Source organism: Schistocerca serialis, chromosome 10 (assembly GCF_023864345.2).
Source record: "Schistocerca serialis cubense isolate TAMUIC-IGC-003099 chromosome 10, iqSchSeri2.2, whole genome shotgun sequence".
Classification (NCBI taxonomy): domain Eukaryota; kingdom Metazoa; phylum Arthropoda; class Insecta; order Orthoptera; family Acrididae; genus Schistocerca; species Schistocerca serialis.
In genome coordinates, this window is record NC_064647.1 from 163,583,032 (window position 1) to 163,601,915 (window position 18,884).

At 44.8% G+C, this 18,884-nt stretch overlaps 2 protein-coding genes and 1 non-coding gene across 4 annotated transcripts in view; 2 read left to right on the forward strand and 1 right to left on the reverse strand.

Moving 5' to 3' along the window:
- The window catches only part of LOC126425074 (organic solute transporter alpha-like protein), a 559,459-nt gene that overhangs the window by 280,483 nt on the left and 260,092 nt on the right, over positions 1-18,884 (forward strand). Inside the window, exon 8 of one of the 2 annotated variants that reach the window (XR_007576258.1) lies at positions 9,682-10,714. The exons of the other annotated variant lie outside the window; for it this stretch is intronic. The gene's annotated coding sequence lies outside the window, so the exon portion shown is untranslated. Of the gene's footprint in view, positions 1-9,681; positions 10,715-18,884 lie in introns of those variants that run through there. 2 annotated transcript variants of the gene reach the window in all.
- The window catches only part of LOC126425078 (gamma-interferon-inducible lysosomal thiol reductase-like), a 125,052-nt gene that overhangs the window by 66,715 nt on the left and 39,453 nt on the right, over positions 1-18,884 (reverse strand). The window lies entirely within an intron of this gene.
- Trnas-uga (transfer RNA serine (anticodon UGA)) lies at positions 4,679-4,753 on the forward strand. Its single transcript has one exon. It is a non-coding gene; the product is annotated as a tRNA-Ser (tRNA).

An 18,884-nucleotide genomic window follows, 5' to 3' on the forward strand; every position in this document is an offset into this window, starting at 1 on the left:
GAGTGTCACCCTTATCTCCGTTTTGAGAAGATTGATGACTGGAGCAGAAACATTCCTCTAAAGGAAAAAGGTAAGTGCTCTGTTTAAAAAAATAAATAAACAGTAGTGTAGACTATAATGTCATTCGTTCTACCAAACTGAAGGAACACGACACAGTTTGTGAAGTTTCAGAATCTCATCCAATCCAAATGTCATTCACAACGAGAGTTGTTAGTTTTCTGGTGTGTGTTTAATGGTCACTGTGGTGTGTGTACTGTAAGACCTTCAGTACACACACCATCAGATTATTCGACCTGTCGCTCTAACGAAGTAGGAGAGTGTCAGCAATATGTCTCGTGGTCTTATCGTAGCGTGTTTATCTTCTGCCGTTAGGTCAGACGATAGAAATGCCACTTGCATGCTTAGAGTAGCAGATTGACGGTGACCGACTTTAAACAGAACTTGATTAATTTTCACACACATTTATTAAAATAACAAGCATAAAAATTACTTAACTTGGTTCTGGATACTATTTACAATTGACAATCTGAACTTCCTTTGGTGGTACGTTAATCTTATTCTCAAATATATCTCTGATTCTTGACAAAAGTGTCTATACATTTATCTTCATGGCTATGTACAGCAATATGGTAATCTTATTAGGCGCAGACTGAAACTTGACTCTAGACTGGTACAGACAAATGTAGAACTAGTACAGACTGGTACATACTAATGCAGACTGGTACAGAGTGGTGCAGACAAATGCAGACTCACTAATCGTAGGTCTGTACACTTGTTATAATACCTCGAGCATTCAGGTATGAGTGCGCGAGTGTGATCTGCGAGGAGAAAAGGTTCTACGTAAGCAGCAATCTCATTGGCTGCGTTACATATTAATACACGGATTGGCGGAAGCAGAATTTGGTCCGTCTCTATGGCAGCGCCATCTCGTAGTGCAGAGACGGACGAGCGCTGCGCCTGTGCTGTTTTGCTTAGCGGGGCGCGCTCTAGTGGGAAAGTTGTGTACGCGCTGACTACGCAAAACTGTGTAGACAACAGTCACTAATGACTGAAATGATCGTTCCGATAATTCTGTCACAATCTGTTTATGGGTTGTCAAGCAACATATCAACCAACTGACTATTCCGTGATTAATATCTGTCACCTCACACTTGCTTTAAGCATCAAGAACACTTAGTATCCCTTCCGATAAGTTTTTGATGATTCTTATTTAGTTAAAGCCAATAAATCATGGTGAGTGTCACTTAATCCTTCATGCGACTATAAAGTGCGATAGCCTACCGCATGTCTCACACTTCGCGCCGATATTTCAAAGTCCGCGCACGATTTTTTTGTAACAAAGTTTGGCCGTCGTTCCCTAGAATATATTCTAAACCAACTCCGGGATGTGAATAATCAGTTCTATGTCCATTAATAAACACTACAGAGGACCCGCACTCGATTACGACTTGTCCGCGCACTCGAGCAACTCAGAAGGTATCATCCTTCTCAAAGAGAAAAAATATCACGCATATCGTAGCATTGTGATCTGCTTTGTCAAAACACATTTATATCCATGTCATAAAGACCCATTACCTATTGATCCTAAAAAATAGTGTACTTAAATGAATTCTTTATTCCATAAATAACTAATAAAATTTGGAAATGATTTGCTGGCCAGATTGGCTGAGCGGTTCTAGGCCCTACAGTCTGGAACCGCGCGACCGCTACGGTCGCAGGTTCGAATCCTGCCTCAGGCATGGATGTGTGTGATGTCCTTAGGTTAGTTAGGTTTCAGTAGTTCTAAGTTCTAGGGGACTGATGACCTCAGATGTTAAGTCCCATATTGCTCAGAGCCATTTGAACCATTTTTGGAAATGATTTACATGTATACTGTGTCAATAACTCAGCAAAGATTTCACAACAATAAATTCTGGACTTGAGATGAGGTCATGAATTACTATCTGCTTTGACTTTCCCACTCTCACGTGACACAAAGTATATCCGACTGTAATGGGCATCCCCACAAGATTAATTCTTAAAGTTTTCGAGGGCTATACTAACGATTACCCGTGTAATGGCACAGTGTCAAAATTTCGTTTTCTTGCACACACCGAGAATATGTCATCTTTCTTACCTGTTGTTTCTGTGAATCGTTTATTTCGACTCCGGTAGTCTGAATCTATAGGTTTAGCTAATAATTATATCACTGCTGATCATTTGATCACCCAATCAACCACATAAACAATCAGCAAATAGTATTCACCTGTTCGGGTTTATATGCCTCAGCTTGTATAGCCCCGTCCCCTTCTGTCTGCGGGAAAGTTTTTTATTTCTAGATGCGACGGGGATTCCCCTGGCAGAGAAATCATGTAGACTATGCACACATTCAAAAATAAACTTACGATTCGCGCAGAAATCAACTTAGAATGTGCAATTTTGTCATGTGATGACATGATGGAGACCGTGGCTGTTGTTTGAAGACAAATGTTGATGGTGTTAGGACAGCAACCAGCCACAAATTTACTTTCAGTTCCTTTATTCAAAGGCTACTGTTACCGGTTTCGAATCGTTGTGATTCATCCTCAGACGGTTTACATGCTTTCTTTATGAGATGTGGTGTGTTTTGTATAGATTAATTGTCCTAAAATATAAATAATGCATAATTATAAACACGCCACATACAGATGGTTGCGTTACAGATTTTCGTTGCATGTGACTTACGTGAAACGTCGGTTTCGAGTGATTGTTTTCATAAAATTCGTCCAGCAGATGTAAATGCATTCCCACTGCATTCTTATTGTTGCACACGTAAATTGTTCTCACTGAACACTTAAGATTTGTCACTGAGATGATTTCTACCACGCACCACATGTTTTGATACATACAAAGAGCTTACAAACATATGAGTATCACAGTATGATAAATCGTAACATTTGACGATGATGTCCTATGTTTGGAAAGGATCATATATTCATTTACACAATTGTAATGCCTTTACACTAGTACAGAGACATTGATGCTTTTTTTGATGATGCTAAAATAATTGTAAAGTTATATATATATATATATATATATATATATATATATATATATATATATATATATATATATATAACTGTATAGGTAAAATAGTATATTATTTAATTATATTTAGCATCATGAGAATTATAGTAACATATAAATTTGCTACTTGATCTGCAGATAGGTGTACTAATATTATTTGCTTTGGAGGCTGGAAAGTAAGTTTTGGAAATTTTTCATGAAAGGGGTGTTAGCTAACTCTGTTTGTTCGTTAAGGATATAGTCTGGGGTGCTGTTTTTGTGTGTGTGTGTTTCTAATTCTTCTAATATATTCATAGTGGCTCCTTTTTCTGCTAGATGCAAAATTTTTAAGTTGTCCTCAATGTTTCCCACTGAATGGTTTTCTTCAGCAATATGGGCTGCAAATGCTGATTTGTTCAAGTTACCAAGTCTGAGAGCATCAATATGTTCTTTGTATTCAATTTCAAAACTTCTGCCTTTCTGTCCAATGTAGAATTTTGGGCATGTATCACATTTGAGTTTGTATATTTCTGATTCACAGTAGGGACTCTTGGAGGTATTTACATAATGGATTACTTTTTGTTGTAATTTATTATTTGTGGAAAAACTGATTGTGATATTTTTCTTCTTTTTAAATAAGTTTGCTATTTGGTATGAAAGTGGGCCTATCTATGGGAGAGTAGCATATTTAGTTTTGGCTTCAGTGGCACACTGATTTGGAATGTGTTCAAAAATTTCAAGAACCAAGTGGGATGCGTGTCAAAATGATGAATATGTTTCTTTTTTTTTTTCAAATCTATGAATGTGGCGCCACCTTAAATTGCCTCCCCTCCCCCCCCCCCCATCCCCCACCACCAGATTCGAGCTTGTGCGACTTGTTCTCTGATACTATGGTTGGCGCGGAATTAGCAATGCAAGAGGAAATTGTAGCCCACTTCTTTTACTGACCAACGAATCCGAGCGTTAACGCCGTTGTTGCTGCGGTGGTGCGGCGCATGCTCTACAGACAGTATGCGATGCCTCGTGGCCATATGTTGAGGCCTCGCCGCGCCGGTTGTCAGAGTCACGGGATCGCTGAGGCAGGGTGTGCCAGCAATTAGGCAGCGCCACGAACTCAACTCAGGACCAACGGTGTGTGGGGCGAAGAACGCCCACAGGGGCAGCTACGTCTATGAGCTTTCTCTATGACGCTGCCGTGTCTTTCATTCCAGTGATTCGACTCATCTCAACGTGCTGTATACTGAGGTGACAAAAAGTCACGGAATAGTGATACGCACATATACAGTTGGCGGTATTATCGCGAACGCAACATATTAAAGGGCAGTGCATAGGCGGAGCCGTCATTTGTACTCAGGTGTATCACGTCAAAAAGTTTCCGACGTAATTATTGCCGCAAGATGGGAATCAACAGATATCGAAACTTCCTGGCAGATTAAAACTGTGTGCCGGACCGAGACTCGAACTCGTGTTTGGGTAGCTGCGAAAATTTCATTCTAGAAACAACCCCCAGGCTGTGGCTAAGCCATGTCTCTGCAATATCCTTTCTTCCAGGAGTGCTGGTTCTGCAAGGTTCGCAGGAGAGCTTCTGTAAAGTTTGGAAGGTAGGAGACGAGGTACTGGCGGATTTAAAGCTCTGAGGACGGGGCGTGAGTCATGCTTGGGTAGCTCAGTTGGTAGAGCACTTGCCCGTGAAAGGCAAAGGTCCCGAGTTCGAGTCTCGGTCCGGCACACAGTTTTAATATGCCAGGAAGTTTCATATCAGCGCACACTCCGCTGTAGAGTGAAAATTTCATTCTAGAAACAGACTTCGAAACCGGCCGGGTTGGCCGAGCTTTTCTAGGCGCTACAGTCTGGAACCGCGCGACCCCTACGGTCGCAGGTTCGAATCTTGCCTAGGGCATGGATGTGTGCTGTCCTTAGGTTGGTTAGGTTTAAGTAGTTCTAAGTCTAGGAGTCTGGTGACCTCAGATGTTAAGTCCCATAGTGCTCAGAGCCATTTGAACCGTTTGAACAGCTTCTGGGCACACTGCGTTGCGATCTCCATATGAAACGATCCAGAAACATTAGGTAAGGCTATGTCCTCACGTCTTTCACAGCAGCGGACAGACTTGAAATCAGATAAGGCGCCAGGTCCAGATGAAATACCAGTTCGATATTGCAGAGAGTACTCAGCGCCATTGATCCATTTTTGAGCGTGTGTTTATTGCGAAAAGTTCATACCAACCGGGTAAAAGCGCAATGTGTCTTTCAGATCAATATCATTAACACTGGTTTGTTGCATAGTCCAAGAAACATTCTGAGTTCGAATAAATTAAACTTCCTTAAGAGGAAAAAGCTTTTTCCCATAAACGAGAACGGATTTAGAAAGCAAACCTACAAATCATAGTGGAGAGCAACAGGCAGATTCCATATTTCTAGATTTCGGGAAAGCATTTGAGACGGCATCCCACTGCAGACTTTTGATGAAGATCCGAGCATACGGTTTGTGAGTGGCTCGAAGACTTCTTAAGTAACAGAACCCAGTACGTCGTTGTCAATGGTGAATGTCATCAGAAACAAGGGTATCATCAGGAGTGCCCTAGGGAAATGTGATAAGACTACTCTTATTCTCTATATATTTATTTTATTTTATTTTATTTTTTTTTTTTTGCAAGTTAAAGGTAGAATGGTCTGGGGTTAAATTGGAAGACTGTGACACTTCAGAATAGATGGGAATACACTTCACAGGTCTCTAACATTTAAAAACACTGCATGAATTTCAAACCAAAAGTCTCCACCAGGAACAACCTACAGAGAAAACTGCCCGGATCACAGTGGGGCAGTCAAGCTGAAACCATGCGAACTTCTGCAGTGGCATTATGCTACTCCGCTGCGGAGTATGCCTGTCCTGTTTGCTGTAAGTCAGCACATGCCAAACGGGTGGACATCGCAGTAAACGACAGATGCAGGATTATAACAGGCTGCTTGAAGTCAACTCCTGTCGAATGGCTCTACCACCTTGCAGGAACTGCACCACCTGTTCAAAGAGAAACAGCAGCAAACAGAGAAAGGACAAAACTGGAGTAGGAAAAACGCACCCTATGAATGGACAACTACCCACAATGACTAAGATCGAGGTAAAGTTTCTTCAGTGCATCGGAGAAACCAACATCCACTGATGAAAAAGCCAGGCTGCAACTGTGGAGGACCGAGACATTCAGCCCTCCTGGTTATAAAAGATTTTCAGGGTTTTTACCGCCAGGTGAAGGTGAGAATTGGCCAATGTGGAAGTCCTTGAATAGTCTGAGGTCAGGAGTGGGCAGAAAGCGGGTTAACCCGGCGAAATGGGGATACATTGAAGAAAACAAAACCCAATGTGACTGTGGGGAAGAACAGACTGTTCAACATATGCTTCAATATCGACGCTGTCCAGCCACCTGCACAGCAGATGACCTTCCTCCTGATACGAAAATAACAATAATTCTCTCTCTCTCTCTCTCTCTCTCTCTCTCTCTCTCTCTATATATATATATATATATATATATATATATATATATATATATATATATATATATGATGTGACGGACGAGGTGGACAGCAATATGCAGCTGTGTCTCATGACGCTCTGACGTACGGAAATGTGTCGTCGTTGAGTGATTGTAGGAATATGCAAGATGAGTTAGAAAAAAATTCTAGTTGGTATGATTTACTTATTCTAAATGTAGAGAAATGAAAGTTAATGCGGATGAATAGGAAGAAGCCTGCAGTGTTCGAATACAGCATTAGAGGTGTGCTGCTTTACACAGTCACGTCGATTAGATACATTGCCGTAACGTTGCAAAGGAATATGAAACGGAAAGAGCATGTAAGAATAGTGGGACAGAAGGCGAAATTTCGAATTCAGTTTTCTTCAAGAATTTTGGAAAAGTACAGCTCATCTACAAAGGAAACAGCATGTGGAATACTAGTGCCACCAATTGTTGAGTACTGCTCGAGTGTTTGGGATCTCACCAGGCTGAATTTTAGGAACACATCGAAAAAATTCATGAGCGTGCAGCTAGGTTCGTTGCCAGTAGATTCGACCAGCACGCAAGTATCATGGAGATAGCCCTCCTGGCTAACCGTGCAGTCTAACGAGCTGCTCACCGAGTGGTAAGGCGAGCTGGTCTCCGGCAGGAAACCACGCGGCGGATTAGTGTCGAGGTCCAGTGTGCCGGCTAGCCTGTGGATGGTTTTTAAGGCGGGTTGGTTCTCCTTATTCCGCCTCAGTTACACTGTGTCGGCGATTGCTGCGCAAACACCATTTCCACAAACGCGTACACCACACTTACTCTCCCACGCAAACATTCGGGGTTACACTCGTCTGGTATGGGATGTTCCTCAGGGAGTCCACTGGGGGCCAAGCCGCACAGTAATCCTTGGATCGGTTTGGGGTGGTGGTGGGGAGGGGGGGGAGGGGGGGGGGGTAGACTGCTGTGGCCTGTTGTGAACCACTGAGGGCTACGGTGGGACGAAGCCTCTCCGTCGTTTCTAGGTCCCCAGTTTCATACATACATACATAACTTTCTGGCAGATTAAAACTGTGTGCCGGACCGAGACTCGAAGTCGGGACCTTTGCCTTTCGCGGGCAAATGCTCTACCATATCAGCGCACACTCCGCTGTAGAGTGAAAATTTCATTCTAGAAACATCCCCCAGGCTGTGGCTAAGCCATGTCTCCGCAATATCCTTTCTTTCAGGAGTGCTAGTTCTGCAAGGTTCGCAGGAGAGCTTCTGTAGTTTGGAAGGTAGGAGACGAAGTACTGGCAGAAGTAGAGCTGTGAGGACGGGGCGTGAGTCGTGTTTGGATAGCTCAGTTGGTAGAGCACTTGCGCGCGAAAGGCAAAGGTCGCGAGTTCGAGTCTCGGTCCGGCACACAGTTTTAATCTGCCAGGAACTATCATATCAGTGCACATTCCGCTGTAGAGTGAAAATTTCATTCTACATACATACGTGCATTACAGAGACGCTTCTTGAACTCAAATGGGATGAAAGGAACAAGGGAAGATGACGCTCTTCTCGCAAAGAACTACTGTGGAAATTGACAAAAACGGCATTTGAGGCCGTCTGCAGAACGTTCTACTGCCGACAACGCACATTTCCCGTAGAGATGATGAAGATAAGCTGCGAGAAATTAGGACACTTGCGGGTGCTTCAAACAGTCGTTTAGTCGCTTCTCCCAAACTCCATTTGCGAGTCCAACAGGTAACGAAATGACTAGTAATGGTATGTCATGCCCTCCAACATGCACTGCACTATGCATGTTGATGTAGGATGGCCTTTTTGTCTGTACTGTAAGTACTGAAGTTCACATAAGCATGAAACTTTAATCAACATATCCAAAAAGCATGTAAATATTGGAGTTTCAGTCGGTAGTGTTCGGTAATGGCGTTCACAGCGTAACGCTTTCCATTTCCGTCAGTGCAGGTGATGACTTTGCTGTTTCAGTGGTGGTGGACATGGCTCTGCTGGTGATCAACCTGGCGATTGCTGCGTGGGGGCGTCGCGATCTGCCCAAGATCGTCCTCACGAGCATCCGCCGACTGAGTGGGGACGCCACCACTTCGCCGCAGACTTCACCACGCCACACCCGACATGCGCCCGCCATAGTAGCCGCCTAGCTCTGCTCCTCGCAAGACACCACACCAGGTCCAGCAAGCCTCTGTCGTGACAGATATAAACTGGCAATGGTGCCTCTACACGCAAGATTGTTCCATATTGGGCTTAAATGACTACCTGCCACCATAGCTGTCTGCAGGACCTCTACTTGACAGAAAAGATCACGATAACCACCTGACCTCACTATAGGGGAGATGACAACAATGTTCACTGAATCTAACCCAGGCATTATAATTAGCCAGTAGAAAAGGTGTCCAACCACTTCATATCTTTTTCAGTCGTCGACAAAACTCACTTAGCCCACCCAGACATTGCAACTGGTCAGTAGAGTTTGTGGTAAACTAGTCTACATGAGTTTTGGTAGTGGGCAAAGCTGCAACTTCCATATCAGCATCCAACTGGTTTTCTGTAAGTTACTCTCACCCAAAACCAGCAACCACAATGGCGTAGAGGGAATGAAGAACCACCACAAAGGCATCATGACACCAGTCTTCGCTATTGTCTCTCATAGTAGCTTCATAGTAGGAGTGATCCTCTACTTCGCTAATACCAATGCGCTATTATTAGGCAACTGCCTACGTGGATGACAGGTCTTGTCCACATATCACCAGGTATTCTCTACTGCCCAATACCACCACCCCTGCCAAGCAACATGGACATACATGGGACTGTCAACTTCTCCGTTATTGTATTTTCTAGAGAGGGAGGATCGCTCTACTGCACAGACATTACACCCTCAATCAACATCAGTCATGGTAGCCACGTAGTGGTGGTTATTAGTTGACTCTATGAATACTATGAACAGGCTGAGCTGTGTTCTAGCATGTTCATGACTGTTCTGAAGGCATTGCAAAGTCAGACTAACACGGCCACCATCATAGTTGCTGCCCATAATTGTGGCTCTATATTAAAGATATCACAACACTTTATGTATCTTGTCCCAGTAATAGCAGACACATAGTAAGGGCGAAAGCTCCACTCTAATCATCATGTTGCAGTTTACTGACATCCATCTGTGCAGGTGCCTAAGGTCGGTGATTAACTTGACAGTTCAGATGCAGGTGGTCCCCATGACAGAAGCTGTGTAGTGTGGACAGTCCAGGAAGGACTTAGCAGGTGCCAGTTACACTACCCACCTATTGGACACGTTGACTCTGTTGAGTAAGCATCCCCACACTTGGCACAGATAGTCCCCAGGTTCAGACACCCCTGCAGAGGACAGTGGTTCTACTATGCAGGCATCAGCGCACTCAACTTACCTTGCTGTGTCATAGTTGGCACCTAGAAAGGCCTATAGCTCCATACCAAAGTTATCACCATGCTAGACTTGCCTCATTAAACATAGGTAGTGCTTGTGGCTGCTCTCCTCCAAAGACATGGAAATGCCAGCTGCTTTTGGTCCCCACAATAAAAACCGCTCAGTAGAGATACTGATTCTACTGCAAAGCTATCACTGTAATGGACACAGCTGGCTACTACCGTGACAAGCACCCACTTGGCAATTTTGGTTAACTTTTCAAAAGTTTCACCAGTCCGGACTCAGCTGTACTCCATCAGTGCAAGTGCCCAGGCGGAATGGTGGCTCTCCTCCAAAGACATCGTCACACTTGGCGATCATTGGGGATGACAAGGGGAAGTGGTGGCGCCGCATTGACATGATCCCCCGTCCTTTGTCGCCCACTCCCCCCCCCCCCCCCCATTCCTCTCAAGGAAGTAGCTAGTACCTTGCCAGGATGCTGGTAATACCATAACACAATCTGTCCTGATGCAGGACACAGATGGTTGCTGTGACAGCAGTTACTACACAGTGGCTACCTAATTGTGATGATACATCCACTCCAGGGACATCGTGACACCAAACAAATGTCTGCGTTGATAAGGAAGTTACTGAAATCATATCTTGAGAGCCACTTCAACACACATTTTCCGGACGAAGAAGTGCCAAACTGTGTGTTTGTGCTGGACTTAGGATATGGAGATACTGGGACTATCATCGTGAAAAATGTGCATGTGACTATGTTTCCTGTATACATACATACTTGTAAGCTACAATACTGCTCTAAATTTAATTTATTATCGTATTTGTCTTCTGTAGTAAAGATGTGGAAAATAACACATAGTTGTCTGCAAACCTCTACTTTTCTATATTTTTAATTAAACTTATTTTTCAGCTTTTCACGTCTATGTAAGCAAGACAAAGCTTCATAAACCATTTCGAGGATTGCAAGACAATCCAAAACGGTGATAAAGCCCCCACAACTACCTAGTCACCACCACATTGCTATATTTTGATGTAATAGAGAAACGTTCCTACTTTAGTTGGAAGTTGGTAACAGAACAATTTTTGGTTCGCTCGGAATTCCATTTAGAAGTATATAAAAGTATTTGACTGCCTTTGTTCTGAACAATAGTACTAGCCTGAAACACACATACACACACACACACAGAACAAAAATCGAGACTTCTAGCGCTACTAAAGCACTTTTTTGTCTTTGCGTATCAGTGGCGCGACTAGTTTCTTGAGCTTGAACTCTATCCTTACGTGAAGACCACTTCAATCACCATCAATCTTCTGAGCGGTAGTACACAGACAGGTTGATGCAGACTTATCACTCACTGCTGTTCTTGTTCAATCCCTCTCGTGTAGGACCTCCAATACAAGCGACAAGAGAATAGTATTCAGATTTACCTGCTCTGTTGGCCATTCGAACTGCAACTCTAGAAACGAACGGAAATAATGAAATTTTTGTTATTGTGCCTACACCGTAAGCAAGGAAGAATACACACATATTATAATAATGGATGCATACATGTACAAATGTATATAAATTCCACATCCTCACTGAAAATACATGACCATTTTTAACTAACTTGGTACATATATCAGTTACTATCTGGAAAGAACTGCTGTAGAAGTAAAAACCACCTGCCTATGAAAGAGGAGGGAGTGGGATGAAAAGACAGTTTAGCCCATTATGCGCAAATACCCACATTTTATTCATCCAGTATTTGAGAATGAGAATACGTAGTGACTTGCGACAAGCTTTACACATAATATCAAGACTTTGCGATATTTCTCTGACAACCCCCACAAATGATCAATGGATAAAAGTTTATCGCTTGATACATTTTCGCTGTTCATGAATCAGAACTGCGGCATGAAGCGTAACGTTCCATTTTATTACTTGTTTGATACCAACACTATTCAGAACACGTTTCGCAGACAGTTGCTACACTACGTGATCAAAAGTATCCGGGCAGTCCCAAAAACATACGTTTTTCATTTTAGGTGCATTGTGCTGCCACCTGCTGCCAGGTACTCCATACCAGCGACCTCAGTAGTCATCAGACATCGTAAGAGAGCACAATGGGGCGCTCCGCGGAACTCACGGACTTCGAACGTGGCCAGGTGATTGGGTGTCGCTTGTGTCATACGTCTGTACGCGAGGTTTCCGCATTTCTAGACATCCCTAGGTCCGCTGTTTCCGGTGTGATAGTGAAGTGGAAACGTGAAGGGATAGGTACAGCACAAAAGCCTACAGGCCGTCCTCGTCTGTTAACTGACAGAGACCGTCAACAGTTGAAGAGGGTCGTAATGTGTAATAGGCAGACATCTATCCACACCATCACACAGGAATTGCAAATTGCATCAGGATCCACTGCATGTACGATGACAGTTAGGGGAGGAGGTGAGAAAACTTTCATGTTCGACCGGCTGCTCAAAAGCCACACATCACGCCGGTAAATGTCAAAAGTCGCCTCGCTTGGTGTAAGGAGCGTAAACATTGGACGATTGAACAGTGGAAAAACGGTGTGGAATGACGAATCACGGCATACAATGTGGCGATCCGATGGCATGGTGTAGGTATGGCGAATGCTCGGTGAACGTCATCTGCCAGCGTGTGTAGTTCCAACAGTAAAATTTTGAGGCGGTGGTGTTATGGTGTGGTCGTGTTTTACATGGAGGGGCTTGCCACTATCACAGCACAGGCCTACATTGATGTTTTAAGCACCTTCTTGCTTCCCACTGTTGAAGAACAGTTCGGGGATGGCGCTTGCATCTTTGAACGCGATCGAGCACCTGTTCATAATGCACGGCCTGTGGCGGAGTGGTTACACGACAATAAAATCCCTGTAATGGACTGGCCTGCACAGAGTCATGATCTGAATCCTATAGAACACCTTTGGGATGTAAAACTTCGAACATAGCTGCTAAGGTTCAGTGACCGTGTCAGAATTATATTGTAACAAATAAGCCCTCGGTCACAAATATTAAGTCCAAATTGACCAGGTTTCGACGCTACTATGAGAGTCGCCTTCAGAATTAAACTAATTGTACTAAAACATTAATAAAATTAAAGTTTGTACTGACTCGAAAAGATGCAGTACTTAACAGTCACATATTAAAAAAGATCTAAGCCGGAAAGGCGACGTCATGAACACTTGTGAGATGGCGAGCCGCTAAGGGCAACCCTTGTTCGCAGTACGAGCAGCCCTTAGCGGCTCGCCATCTCACAAGTGTTCATGGCGTCGCCTTTCCAGCTTAGGTCTTTTTTAATACGTGGCTTGTAAGTACTGCATCTTTTCGAGTCAGTACAAACTTTAATTTTATTAATCTACTATATACCTAATGTTTTAGTACAGTTAGTCTAATTCTGAAGACGACGCTCATAGTAGCGTCGAAACCAGGTCAATTTGGACTTAATATTTGTGACCGAGGGCTTATTTGTTACCATATAAACCTATGGGATGTTTTGGAACGCCGACTTCGTGCCCGGCCTCGCCGAACGACATCTATACATCTCCTCAGTGGAGCACTCAGTGAAGAATGGGCTGCCATTCCCCAACAAACCTTCCAGCACCTGATTGAACGCCGGCCGGAGTGGCAGTGCGGTTCTAGGCGCTACAGTCTGGAACCGAGCGACCGATACGGTCGCAAATTCGAATCCTGCCTCGGGCATGGATGTGTTGAAATGTTCAAATGTGTGTGAAATCGTATGGGATTTAACTGCTAAGGTCATCAGTCCCTAAGCTTACACACTACTTAACCTACATTATCCTAAGGACAAACACGCACACCCATGCCCGAGGGAGGACTCGAACCTCCGCCGGGTCCAGACGCACAGTCCATGACTGCAGCGCCTTAGACCGCTCGACTAATCCACATGGATGTTAGATTTAAGTAGTTGTAAGTTCTATGGGACTGATGACCTCAGAAGTTGTCACATAGTGATCAGAGCCATTTGAACCATTTGAACCTGATTGAACGTACGCCTGCAAGAGGGGAAGCTGTCATCAAGACTAAGGGTGAGCCAACAACATATTGAATTCCAGCATTACCGATGGAGGGCGCCACGAACTTGTAAGTCATTTTCAGCCAGGTGTCCGGATATTTTTGATCACATAGTGTACATACACCACTGAAGATATTTTCAAAATTATGTGATTGTATGACAAATAGTTCAGGACAGACAACGTCATAGGCATTGAGCTGCATGAAAATGAAACTCGAGGGCTACAGTCGCTAGAAAGACAGGTGAAATACACTGACGGAAAAAAAATCGCTGCATCAAGCGAGTTGCGCGACATTAAGGAAAGTTGGTAGGCGTGTTTCTGGATCTGAAAGCTGATGTCTACTCAAATTTCGAGCCAGCCGCATAAGACTGGCGCTAGTAGCGCCTCTGTGAGGATGCAAATGACGTTTGGTTTAAATGCACGCTGTGTCGGTCGTGAGCGTTGGTTTGAGAACGGACGGCGTGAGTTGATGTTAGCCAGGAATACCTTTAAGGCGACAGTGTGGCCATTATCAACATCTCACTGAGTTTGAACGAGGTCGTGTAATGGGGCTACGAGAAGCTGGATGTACCTTCTGCCATAGTGCAGAAAGACTTGACAGGAATGTAGCCACTGTACATGACTGCTGGCAGCGGCGATCACGAGAATGTACGGTCACTAGAAGACCGGGCTCCAGACGGCGACGTGGCACTACTTACAAGGGAACCTCCCCATCGCAACCCCCTCATATTTAGTTATAAGTGGCACAGTGGATAGGCCTTGAAAAACTGAACACACATCAATCGAGAAAACAGGAAGAAGTTGTGTGGACCTATGAAAAAAATAAGCAAAATATACGAACTGAGTAGTCCACGTGCAACATAGGCAACATCAAGTACAGTGCGAGCTGAGGAGCACCGTGGTCCCATGGTTGGCGTGAGCAACTCCGGAACGAGAGACAAGCACTCACTCATAATCAACTTCGCTATCCAAAATTCCAGGACATGTTCAGATTTGCTTGGACATATGCAGGATTTGACGGTCTACACACGGAAAAATTTGAAAATGTTAAAAACATGTTTTGACAGAGCACAGAGAAAACTGTGCGACTGTGAAACTGTTGCATTCATTTGTTGCAGTTTATGTGACAAACTCTTATGTTTTCATCACTTTTTTGGGAGTGCTTATCACATCCACGAGAAAACCTAAATCGGGCAAGGTAGAAGAATCTTTTTACCCATTCGCCAAGTGTACTAGGTAGGTGGGTCGACAACATATTCCTTTCATGTGACGCACATGCCGTCACCAGTGTCGTATAGAATATATCAGACGTGTTTTCCTGTGGAGGAATCGGTTGACCTATGACCTTGCGATCAAATGTTTTCGGTTCCCTTTCGTTTACTAATAGCACGGTTCTGCGGTGCGGTCGCAAAACACAGACACTGAACTCATTACAGTGAACAGAGACGTCAATGAACGAACGACAGAGCATACCTTTGCGAAAATGAAGAAAGTAAAATTTACACTCGAGAGATGACTTGAACCAAGGCCCTCTCGTTCCGCAGTTGCTCACGCTAACCAGGGGACCACGGTGCTCCTCAGCTCGTATTAACCTTGATGTTGCCTATGTTGCACGTGGTCTATTCAATTTATATATTTTGCTTATTTTTTTCATAGTTCCACACAACTTCTTCCTGTTTTCTCGATTGATGTGTGTTCAGTTTTTCAAGGCCTCACTGTGCCAACTTATAACTAAATCTGAGGGGGGTGCGATGAGGAGGTTCCCTTGTTAGATGGAAGACCATCGTGTTTGGGGTATGGCGCATCAGCAGCACTAATGTGAGCAGCAGTTGGCACCAGTGACAGAACGAACTGTTACAAAGCAGTTACTTCAAGGACAGCTCGGAGCCAGACGCCCTGTAGCGTGCATTCCACTGATCTGAAACCACCGCCATTTGGGACTTCAGAGTTGTCAAGCGAGAGCTCACTGGAGGGCAGGGTGGAGGTCTGTTGTGTTTTCCGATGAAAGCTGATTCTGCCTCGGTGCCAGTGATCGCCGTGAGTTTATTACAAGAAGGTCAGTTGAAGGCCTGCAACCAACCTGTACGCATGCTAGGCGTATTGGACCTACACCTGGAGTTAAGATCTGGGGTTCGACTTCATATGACAGCGGGAGCACTCTCGTGGTTATCCTAAGCTCCCTGACAGCAAAATTGTACGTCAGTCTGGTGATTCGACCAGTTGTCATTCGTGAACAGCGTGACAAGCGGTGCTTTCTAACAGGATAATGCTCGCCCACATACCGCTATTATAACCCAGCATGCTCTACAGAGTGACAACATGTTGCCTTGGCCTGCTCGATCACCAGATCTGTCTCCAATCCAGCATGTATGGGTCATCATCGGATGACAACTTCAGCCTCCTCCACTAACAGCATTAACCGATCATGTGTTGACCGACCAAGTGCAACAGGCACGGAACTCTACCCCACACACTGACATCCGGCACCTGTTCAGCACAATGTATGCACGATTGCATGCTTGCATTTAACATTCTGGAGGTTACACTGTTTATTAATGTACCAGCATGGCCTACCTACCTCTTACATTAACCTGTGATCTTGCAATAGGAACCACTTACATTTGTTACCTAGACAAATGTCTCCTCGAAATTTCATCTCTCTACATTAATAAGTTTTTGGTACTGCGATTTTTTCCCTCCATATGTGTGTACTAAAACATGTAACATATGTTAATATGTGTGACATATACTCACATTAGGAAACGTTTTGCATCACCCTGGTTTCCAGAACTCCTGAAGATAGACGATGACTGTCTCTTTGACAGTTCAGATGTATCACTAAACCCGCACAAAGATATAAACAACCATGCATGAGCACAGGGGGATCCAACAGCCGATCAGTTCCAGTCATTCCACCAGGAAGGAGGTACACGGCTCGTGTTGTGTTAAGTCAACTATGCTTGGACGGTCAATACCGCGGATCGATCGCGTTCACATTGTTACCTTGTGCCAGGAAGGGCTCTCAACAAGGGAAGTGTCCAGGGGTCTCGGAGTGAAGGAAAACGATGTTGTTCGGACATGGAGGAGATACAGACAGACAGGAACTGTCGATGACACGCCTCGCTCAGGCTGCCCAAGGGCTACTACTGCAGTGGATGACCGCTACCTACGGATTATGGCTCAGAGGATCCCAACATGTTAAATAATGCTTTTCGTGGAGGTCTCCAGGTGTCTTCGAGTGAACCAAAGCGATATTTTTCGGACGTGGAGGAGATACAGAGAGACAGGAACTGTCGATGACGTGACTCGCTCAGGCCACCAAAGAGCTACTACTGCAGTGGATGACCGCTTCCTACAGATTAAGACTCGGAGGAAACCTGAGAGCAACACCACCGTGTTGAATAATGTTTTTCGTGCAGACACAGGACGTCGTGTTACGACTCAAACTGTGTGCAATAGGCTGACTTCACTCCCGACGGCCATGGCGAGGTCCATCTTTGCAAGCACGACACCATGCAGCGCGGTACAGGTGGGCCCAACAATATGCCGAATGGACCGCTCAGGATTGGCGTCACGTTCTCATCACCGATGACTGTCGCATATGCCTTCAAACAGACAATCGTCGCAGACGCGTTCGGAGGCAACCTGGTCAGTTTGAACGCCTTAGACACACTGTCGAGAAAGTGCAGCAAGGTGGAGGTTCCCTGCTGCTTTGGGGTGGCATTATGTGGGGCTGAAGTACGCCGCTGGTGGGCGTGGAAGGCGCCATAACGGCAATACGATACGTGAATGCCATCCTCCGACAGATAGTGCAACCATATCGGCAGCATATTGGCGAGTCATTCGTCTTCATGGACGACAATTTGCGCCCCCGTCATGCACATCTAGTGAATTACTTCCTTCGGGATAACAACATCGCTCGACCAGAGTGGCCAGCATATTCTCAATACGTGAATCCTATCCAACATGCCTGGGATAGATCGCTGTTTATCGACCACGTGAGCCACGAATCACTCCGAGGCATCTACGCCGAATCGCCGTTGAGGAGTGGGACACTCTTGACAAACAGTGCCTTGGTGAACTTGCGGATAGTATGCCACGAAGAATAGAGGCGTGCATCAGTGCAAGAGAACATAGTACTGGGTATTGGAGCTACTGGTGTGTACAGCAACCTCGACCCCCACCTCTGAAGGTTCCGCTGTATGGTGGTACAAATGGAATGTGTGGTTTTCATGAGCAATAGAAAGGGCGGAAATGATGTTTATGTTGATTATTCCAATTTTCTGTACAGGATATGAACTCTGGGAACCGAGGTGATGCAAAACTTTTTTTGATGTTTGTCTTTGATCTGTGTGTATGTGGGCAATGCCATTGGTAAGAAGGTCACCCTTTCTCAAAAACCAAATGTGGTACAAAAGTTACTTCCCATCTGGGAGGAAGTATTGTGGGGGTAAGAACCACAATTCTACTATTGGGGTGAGTGTGGTAGCGTGGCGAGGGAAGGGGGAGGGGGGAGAAGATGGGCACATAGTGGGGGAAGGAGGACAGAGAGAGGGGGAGAGGAAAGAGGAGGATATGAACAGAGAGAGGCGGGAGGTAGAGATGAGCGGGAGAGGAGGAGGAGGACATGAACAGACAGAGGAGGGGAAGGAAATGGACAAAGAGCGGTGGGAGGAAAATTACAATCAATACATGCCCGGAAAACGCATTAACACATTAATAAATTTCCATTTGAGTTGCGGGTGTACAGCTTGCTAAATTCAGTAGACAGGGCGGCACCCGTGACAACAACACTGGCGCTGATCGGGCTGGAACTCAAGTGGGACTGAGTTTGGATGAGAGGCACGGTAGCTGATATTTACTTTTGATCTTCTTTTAAAAACCCGAGTGGTTCTATCCGAGATGTTAACAAGTATACGGTACCGAGGC